At 40.1% G+C, this 7,365-nt stretch overlaps 1 pseudogene; it reads right to left on the bottom strand.

Annotated features, from left to right (window-relative positions):
- Positions 1-854: 854 nt before the first annotated feature.
- Positions 855-3,491, bottom strand: LOC102869317 (annotated as a pseudogene).
- Positions 3,492-7,365: the final 3,874 nt, after the last annotated feature.

A 7,365-nucleotide genomic window follows, 5' to 3' on the forward strand; every position in this document is an offset into this window, starting at 1 on the left:
AAAAGGGACAACCGTCAAGTGTTCAAATTGTGAAGAAATAGTTGAAAACCTAGAGAGATTCCAAGCTGCAGTCTTCTAACCTCCCTCTTTGTCCAGTGGTAAAACCCACACATCTCAGGGCTCCCATCCAATCACTTCCCTATGGCGAGGAGGGAAGCAACTGCAAACAGAAGACCAGACAGAGGAGAAAGCTGCATCTGAATGGAATGAACATTGCCACGAACTTGCTAATACGGATTTCACTTTCTGACCAAATGTATTCTTTCAAAAATAAAAAAAGGAAGGGAAATGGAAATTATTTAGGGATAAAACACTAACTCTAGTGCCTTTAATGGGCAATAGCAACTTTTATCTTCCGAAGTCAAACACATCCCCAGCCGAGCCTTTGTGCTGCAAGCTTCTCAGGAGATGTTACCTAAACTTTATTAAAAGAAAAGAACAAGTTTAAATATAGACACTGGACTAGCCCAGTCTGTATTTTCAAGTCCACATTCTTCATCTGAAGCACTGCATCAGGGACCACCCCCCCTCCCCGTGTCTGCATGTTTTCAAGTTCACAGTACATGGAACCAGTTTTTCTTTTTCATTTTTCCTCACTCCGAGCAGCCACACACAGTGACCGTTGATGCTGGAACCTTGGGCGGGGCCTTTCCCTATGAGACCTGGCCAGAGCTGCCCCAGGTTTTTCCTCAATGAGAATCGATGCTGTCATGCTCTATGGATGGGAAAAAGCAAGAAAATTAAAGCACCTGGTACAGGTTTCATGAGATCCATTCGGATTCACTATGTTCCAAACCCGCTGCTTACTGTCATTTGTCCATTTTGCATGTTCAACAGAGGCCTAGGAGTCAGTCTCAATTCGAAAAACTGTTATTGGACACTCCAGAAGTTGATGCAATAGCAGCTCCGGCAGAGCTACTTGTGGAGTCTGACTTTTGGATGCGAGGCAGCAAGTAGGGGTCACAGGCCAGCTGCTGGACATTGATACGGTCCTCTTTTGGTAGGCTAAGCATCTCTGAATAAAAGCCTTTGCTTCAGGTGTTACTACTGGCTTTGGCAGGAACTGCACTTCAGTAGCTTTGAGGATGGTATTGTCTTGTAGAATATCTTGCTGGGACCGGTTATGACCAAAAGGCTTCCTTCCATAAAGACACTGGTAGAAGATCACACCCACAGACCAGATGTCAACTTTATTTGAGATCTTTGGTGGTTCTTTCCCAACCACAAAACACTCTGGTGGTAAATACCAGTTAGTCTCAGCACCTTGTCACATTAGCTCCATGCCATCCACTGAATTGTAGCTATCGTCATCCATGATCTTGGAAAGACCAAAATAGCTGATTTTTATTTCTCCCCATGCTGTACCCTTTACTAAAAGAATATTACCTGGTTTGAGGCCATAGTGTATGATGGAAGGTTTGATTTCATTTAAGTACTTTAAAGCATTCACAATCTGCATGATAATGGAGACATTAATTTATGCTGTCTCAGAAGTCCAGATTATTTCCCTCACAATATTCTAATACTGTACAAAATGAGTCAGTGTCCAGTGAAAAGTAATCATACAGCTTAACTAAGAACTGGAGTGATCCAGTTCTTTGTGAATCCGGTATTCCCTACATGCATGCTTGTGGTAATTCTCTTTCTTCTCATCTCTCCAGTTTTAATTTAACTGGTGAATTTTCACAGCTACATATCTTTGTTCTGTTAGATCAAATGCCTTGTACACTTCACTGAAACCGCCCCTACCCAAAAGATGTAACAACAAATATCTGTCATTTAGGGTTGGATGATCATTAAATTGTGAATTATCTTCATTATGTATCCTTTTTATTTCTCTAATATGTAGATTTCTAACCCTTTCTAGCCTTTCCAGCTCTGCCTGTATCTCCGCTTCCTCCTTTTTAAGACGCCATAATCTGAGTTTGAAGATTTCTTCTTGTTCATGGTATTCTGCTAACGTTAGTGTTTCATTCTCAGCTCCATTTGTGTTGCTTTTCCGCTGTTTCTGCTCATTGGTTGTTGGAGGGGCCTGTCCCATGGCAGGAGGTTTCCACTTTGCCAACATTTTCCATTCTCTATCTCTTCCTTCTGTGAATTTATCCTTTCCTGTTTGTTTTTTTTTCCAAATTTAGGTTGTTTATTTTTCATTTCAATGAACATCTACAGAGATTTTGGGATTCCATTCATTCATTGTTGCACCCTTCTCCCCGCACAAACCCCTCCCCCCTCCCCCCTCCACTTGCTCCTCTCCTTGAAAAGCAAAAGAAAAACTCCCTCATTGATACACAATTCTCCCCCCACACCTCCCCAAACCCCACCCCCTACCCCCAAATATAATCCACTCTGCAACCCTCATTGCATAATTCTTCCACAACTTTTTCAGTGCCTTACTTGCTTCTTCCTGTTCTGGGATTCCAAGTATGTGCATGTTATTTCTCTTGATGGAGTCCCATGTTATTCTTAGGTTTTCTTCTTTTTCCTTCCTTTTTGATTATGCTTTTTGTTCTAACAGAACAGTGGAGACAATTCTATCTTCAATTTCACTTATTCTGTATTTCATCTCTTCAGCTCTGTTCATGTGTCCCTCTATCATTTTGGCAGCATCTGAAACATTGGTCCTCATATTTTGGATTTTGGTTTCTTGTTTTCCCAGAGCCTCTAATGCCATGATTGTTTTATTTGCATTAATTTGGATTTTTTTAAAGCTCTTCCCGGTTTTTGCTTGTGGTGTCCTGTAATTCTTCAACTTTTTCTTTCACTCATTGAAAATATTCTATCATTGTTCTTTTAAATTCTGTGTCAGAATGTTTCATCAGACTTTCTGACTCCAGGAAATTCACTGATACTGTGTCACTTTTGTGTGTATGTGTGTGTGTGTGTGTGTGTGTGTGTGTAACATCTTGCTTTGGGCTTGTGTAGGTGAGATAATAGCCTACTTCCTACGTGACATTGCTTGGTAGAGTTTTTCATGTCTGAGGTGATAGCTGGTTCTTGATTTGAAGTCACCACTCCAGAACAGGGTTGGGCAGCTGCCCTGCTTTTGTTTCTCTCAGTTATATAGAAAAAAAGGCCTGTGGAAATTGCCTCCTATGTCAGACAATTGCCACAGCTAGGGTAGCTCAAGCTGTTCTGTATGAAAGGCAGTTGATGGACTGGACATGAGGAGACACAAAGTAAAGCACAGAAACCTAACTGGAAAACCAGAAAATCTTGGTTTTTCCCTTCAAGTATGAGCTCCAACTGTCTTACTCCTTTCTGATTGAGCTTAAAGAGTCCTGCATGATCCATCCAAACATCAGTGACCCACCCATAAAGTACGTACGTCACTGAAGTTCCAGCATTGCTCTCAGTGCAATTCAGGAGTGTCATTCTGGGTGTAAGCCAGTGACATTGGGATCAGAGTTCTGGGAATGGGCCGGCAATGATGGTACTGGAGCTTTGGGTTCACACTCACTCAGATTCCAGCCTTTCTGCTCGCTCTGGTGCATCACTCCCCAGCACGTCACTCCCTGGGTGCATTACTCCCTGGTATGTGTCTCAGCAGCTCCATGGCACATGCTTGGCATGAGAAAATATTGCGCTGGTGTGTGCCAACAGTTGCTTTTGACTTCTCTCACTCAAACTCCAGCTGTTAGGCTTGTTGCTGCATCTCACTGCTGGTTTGTCTCAGCTGTCGCTCTGTCTCAGCTGCTGGTCTGTCTCAGCTTTAACTAGCAAATTCTTAAAAAATTATTCATACAGCCTAGTTCGAGGATCACAGCTTCCCTCATGAAGAGTACAGCAGCTCACTAGCCAGAAGTCTCACCCTCATGCTAACTCCTGGCCACAGAGTGCCTTCCACAGCCCCAGGCCCTTGCACTGTTGTTTTAAAACAAGAAAATAAACTATAACATGGAATATACTCACTGGTAAGATTCATCATAAATGGCACTGTGTAGTCCCTGGGAAAAGAAACATCAGAAAATATACAATTATCCTCACATTCACATTACTGTAGCACTCCTCAGAGTATGGCAAAAATAATGTCAGTGTGATTCATTCAGAAAGGAAGAAGAAAAGACAGTCTACAGTCATGAGCCAGGTCACAGAAAAGACAAATTATGTAGTGCTTAGGCCTTGAGCAAGGTAGAGTTGGGGTCAATTCAAGGGCATTGCAGAGATTGTAGGTTTAATAAGGCCTGTGCTACTGAATTCCAGATGGACACAGTTTAATGGGGCTTTGGAAATCTTGCAGGCCAACTTATTACACTACTCAATCCCTTAAATGTAAACTGTCCAACACATAGACTACATATATATTGTTAAATGCAAACCTGGAAAACACCCTTTCTTGTCTAAACCATGCAGTATGGCCCTGTTCTCTTGAAATGATTACTTCTTGCTCTATGTACAGTGATGCTGAAAGCTATGTCACCAGTGTTTCAAACACCAGTAGGGTAACTTCAGAATGGACAGATTCCCACCGAGTTTCCCAACTAAAACATATTGGAAAGAAGAACCAGGTGATCTGCTTAGGAAAAAAATGATCTGTGAAAACTTTATGGAAAGTAATGAATCATTTCCTGACACATTGTTGTTGTTAATTGCCTTTGAGTTGAGTACAACTCACGGTGACCCTATGGACAAAAGTCCTGAAGCCCCTCTACAACTATCAATATTTATCAAAGTTCATAGAGTTTCCAGAAGCAAGTTGTTTAGGAAGCAGATGCCACTCCTGCTTCCGAACTTGTCATAGAATGTTATTGGTTGAGTCACTTGTGATGCATAGTGACCCTATGCACAGCAGCTCTGAACCCTTTCCTGTCCTGAGCCAGTTTCTGTATCAGTCCATCTCATCCAGGTGTCCCTCTCCTGTGCTGTCTGTCCACATTTCTGAGCATGATGTCCTTCTCTAAGGACCGATCTCTCCTGGCTATGTGCCAAAAATAAGGGAGGCAGAGCTTCAAAATCCTAATCTCCAAGAAGAGACTTGGTTTCACCCACTCCAGCATGACCTGCTTGTTTTGTTGGCAGTCCATGGTATGTTCAAGAGTCTTCTCCTGCACTACAGCTTGAAGGCATCTATTGTTCTTCCTCAGAAAAGTGGACAAACAGGGCAGGGGAGGATTTGTTGGTTACTAGTTATTAGAATGAGAAAATTGAAAGCAGTAAAAGGATTACTAGTCAGAAATATCGCCTTGGTATCATAAATTATGTCAGAAATCATGCGATAGAACTTTGTAAGACCAATGGTCTATTCACTACAAATGTATTTTTTTCAACAATATAAATGACAACTATATTTTTAGCTGAAATAAAATCCACTATGATTGTGGAAAGAGATGACAATGAAGCTCAATACGATCTGTCAGAACCAGGCCCAGGAGGACTCAGAAGTGACCATCAGTTGCTCATATGCAAGGCCAAGTTGAAGATGAAGGAATGAAAAATAATCCAAGAGAGACAAAGTACAATCTTGACACAACATCTTAATTTAGAAACCACATCAAGAATGCGTTTGATACATTGAACACCTATTACTAAGACTAAATGAATTATGGAATGATATCAGGGATATATTAAAATAACAAAAGATTATTGAAAAGACAAGAAAGAAAGAATCGAAGTGAATCTCAGAGCAGGCTCTGAAACTTTCCATCAAATGTAGAGAAGTAATGAAGAAGTGAGAGATTTGAACGTAAGATTTAAAGGGCTATTTTTGCTGTTGTTATTAGGCACCATTGAGTCAAATACAATTCACAGTGACACTATTAACAACAGATCTAAAACTTATCCTATCCTATGCTATCCTCATTATTTCTGACATATTTGAATTCATTGTTGTAGTCACTGTGTCAATCCATCTTATTGAAGGTCTTCCTCTCTTACACTGATCCCCCACCTTTCCAAGCATGATATCCTTTTCCAAGAACTGGCTTTTTGTAACAAAATGTTCAAAATATGTAAGACAAAGCTTCACCATCTGTGCCTCTAAGGGACATTCTGTTTGCACTTTCTTCAAGACGTTTAGAAGATAAAGGAAAGAATTATAATGAAATGGGCAAACACCTGGAATTAGAAAACCAAAGGGGAGAATATGCTTGACATTTCTCAAAATGGAAGAATGGGAGAGAAAATGTAAACCTTTCATTGTAAAGAATTCTTTGTGTAAAATACTGAATTACATAAGAAGCATTAGAGAAAATGGAAGGAATATATAATCACTATACCAAAATATATGTAGATATTCAACCATTTCATACAGCAATCTATGGTCAGCAGCTGGGGGCACTGAAGGAAGGAGTTGAAGATACAATTAAGATGTTTGTAAAAAATATCCAGCAATTGAGGAAATGCCATTAGTGATTTTTTAACAGATGAATGCAAAGCTTGAAGAACTCAATTATCTATGCTACTAAGAAATTTTAAAGACACCTGTCTAGTTAATTGACTATTTGAGATCCATATTTTTATTCATTCCAAAGAAAGATGATCCAGAAGAAGGTAGAAATAATTCATTAGTGTCTTTACCATCACATACAAGTAAAATTCTGTGAAAGATCATTTAAAAACCACTGGAGAATCTTGTCATGAACATAATACCTAATCCTATATTCCTACAAGGAGACCAGGCCTTTCGTTCATAGGGTCGCTATGAATCGTCTACGACTCGACATCACCTAACAACAACAACAACAACAACAACAACATATTCCTTTTAAACAGTTCTCTCCCTCTTCTGTTTCATTGCAATATACATTATTTATCCCCTCTTTTCTTAGGTTTCTCCCAACCCCGATACAGTCCCATTTTACAACAGAGGCACTATGCAGTATTTCTCTTTTTGTGACTGAGATATTTTACTCAGCATAATGTCCTCCAGAGTCACCCATTTTGTAAAATATTTCATTAGTTCCTTGTTTTTCAGTGCACTGTAGTATTCCATTGTGTAAATATACCACAGCTTCTCTATCCATTCTTTTTTTGATGGGCACTTAGGTTGTTTCCAACGTCTTGCTATCATGAACAAAGCCATGATAAACGTGGGTGTGCCTATACTTGCTTGAATGGCAGTTATGGTCTCTTTGGGGTATATTCCCAGTAGTAGAATTGCTGGGTCAAACGGTATTTCTATTTGCAACTTTTTGAGAAAGCACCATACAGCCTTCCATAGTGGTTGCACCATTTTACATTCCCACCAACAACCTCTCCAGCATTTGCTGTTTGTTGCTATGTTGAATTTTGCTATTCTACCGGGGTAAGACGATATCTAATACTTGTTTTGATTTGGACCTCTCTTAGAGCTAGGGATTTTGAACACTCCTTCATGTGTTTGTTTACCATCTGAATGTCTTCTTTGGTAAAGTGTTCATATCCTGTGCC

Source organism: Elephantulus edwardii, unplaced genomic scaffold (assembly GCF_000299155.1).
Source record: "Elephantulus edwardii isolate Elephantulus edwardi_28Jun2011 unplaced genomic scaffold, EleEdw1.0 scaffold00365, whole genome shotgun sequence".
NCBI classification, from domain to species: Eukaryota; Metazoa; Chordata; class Mammalia; order Macroscelidea; family Macroscelididae; genus Elephantulus; species Elephantulus edwardii.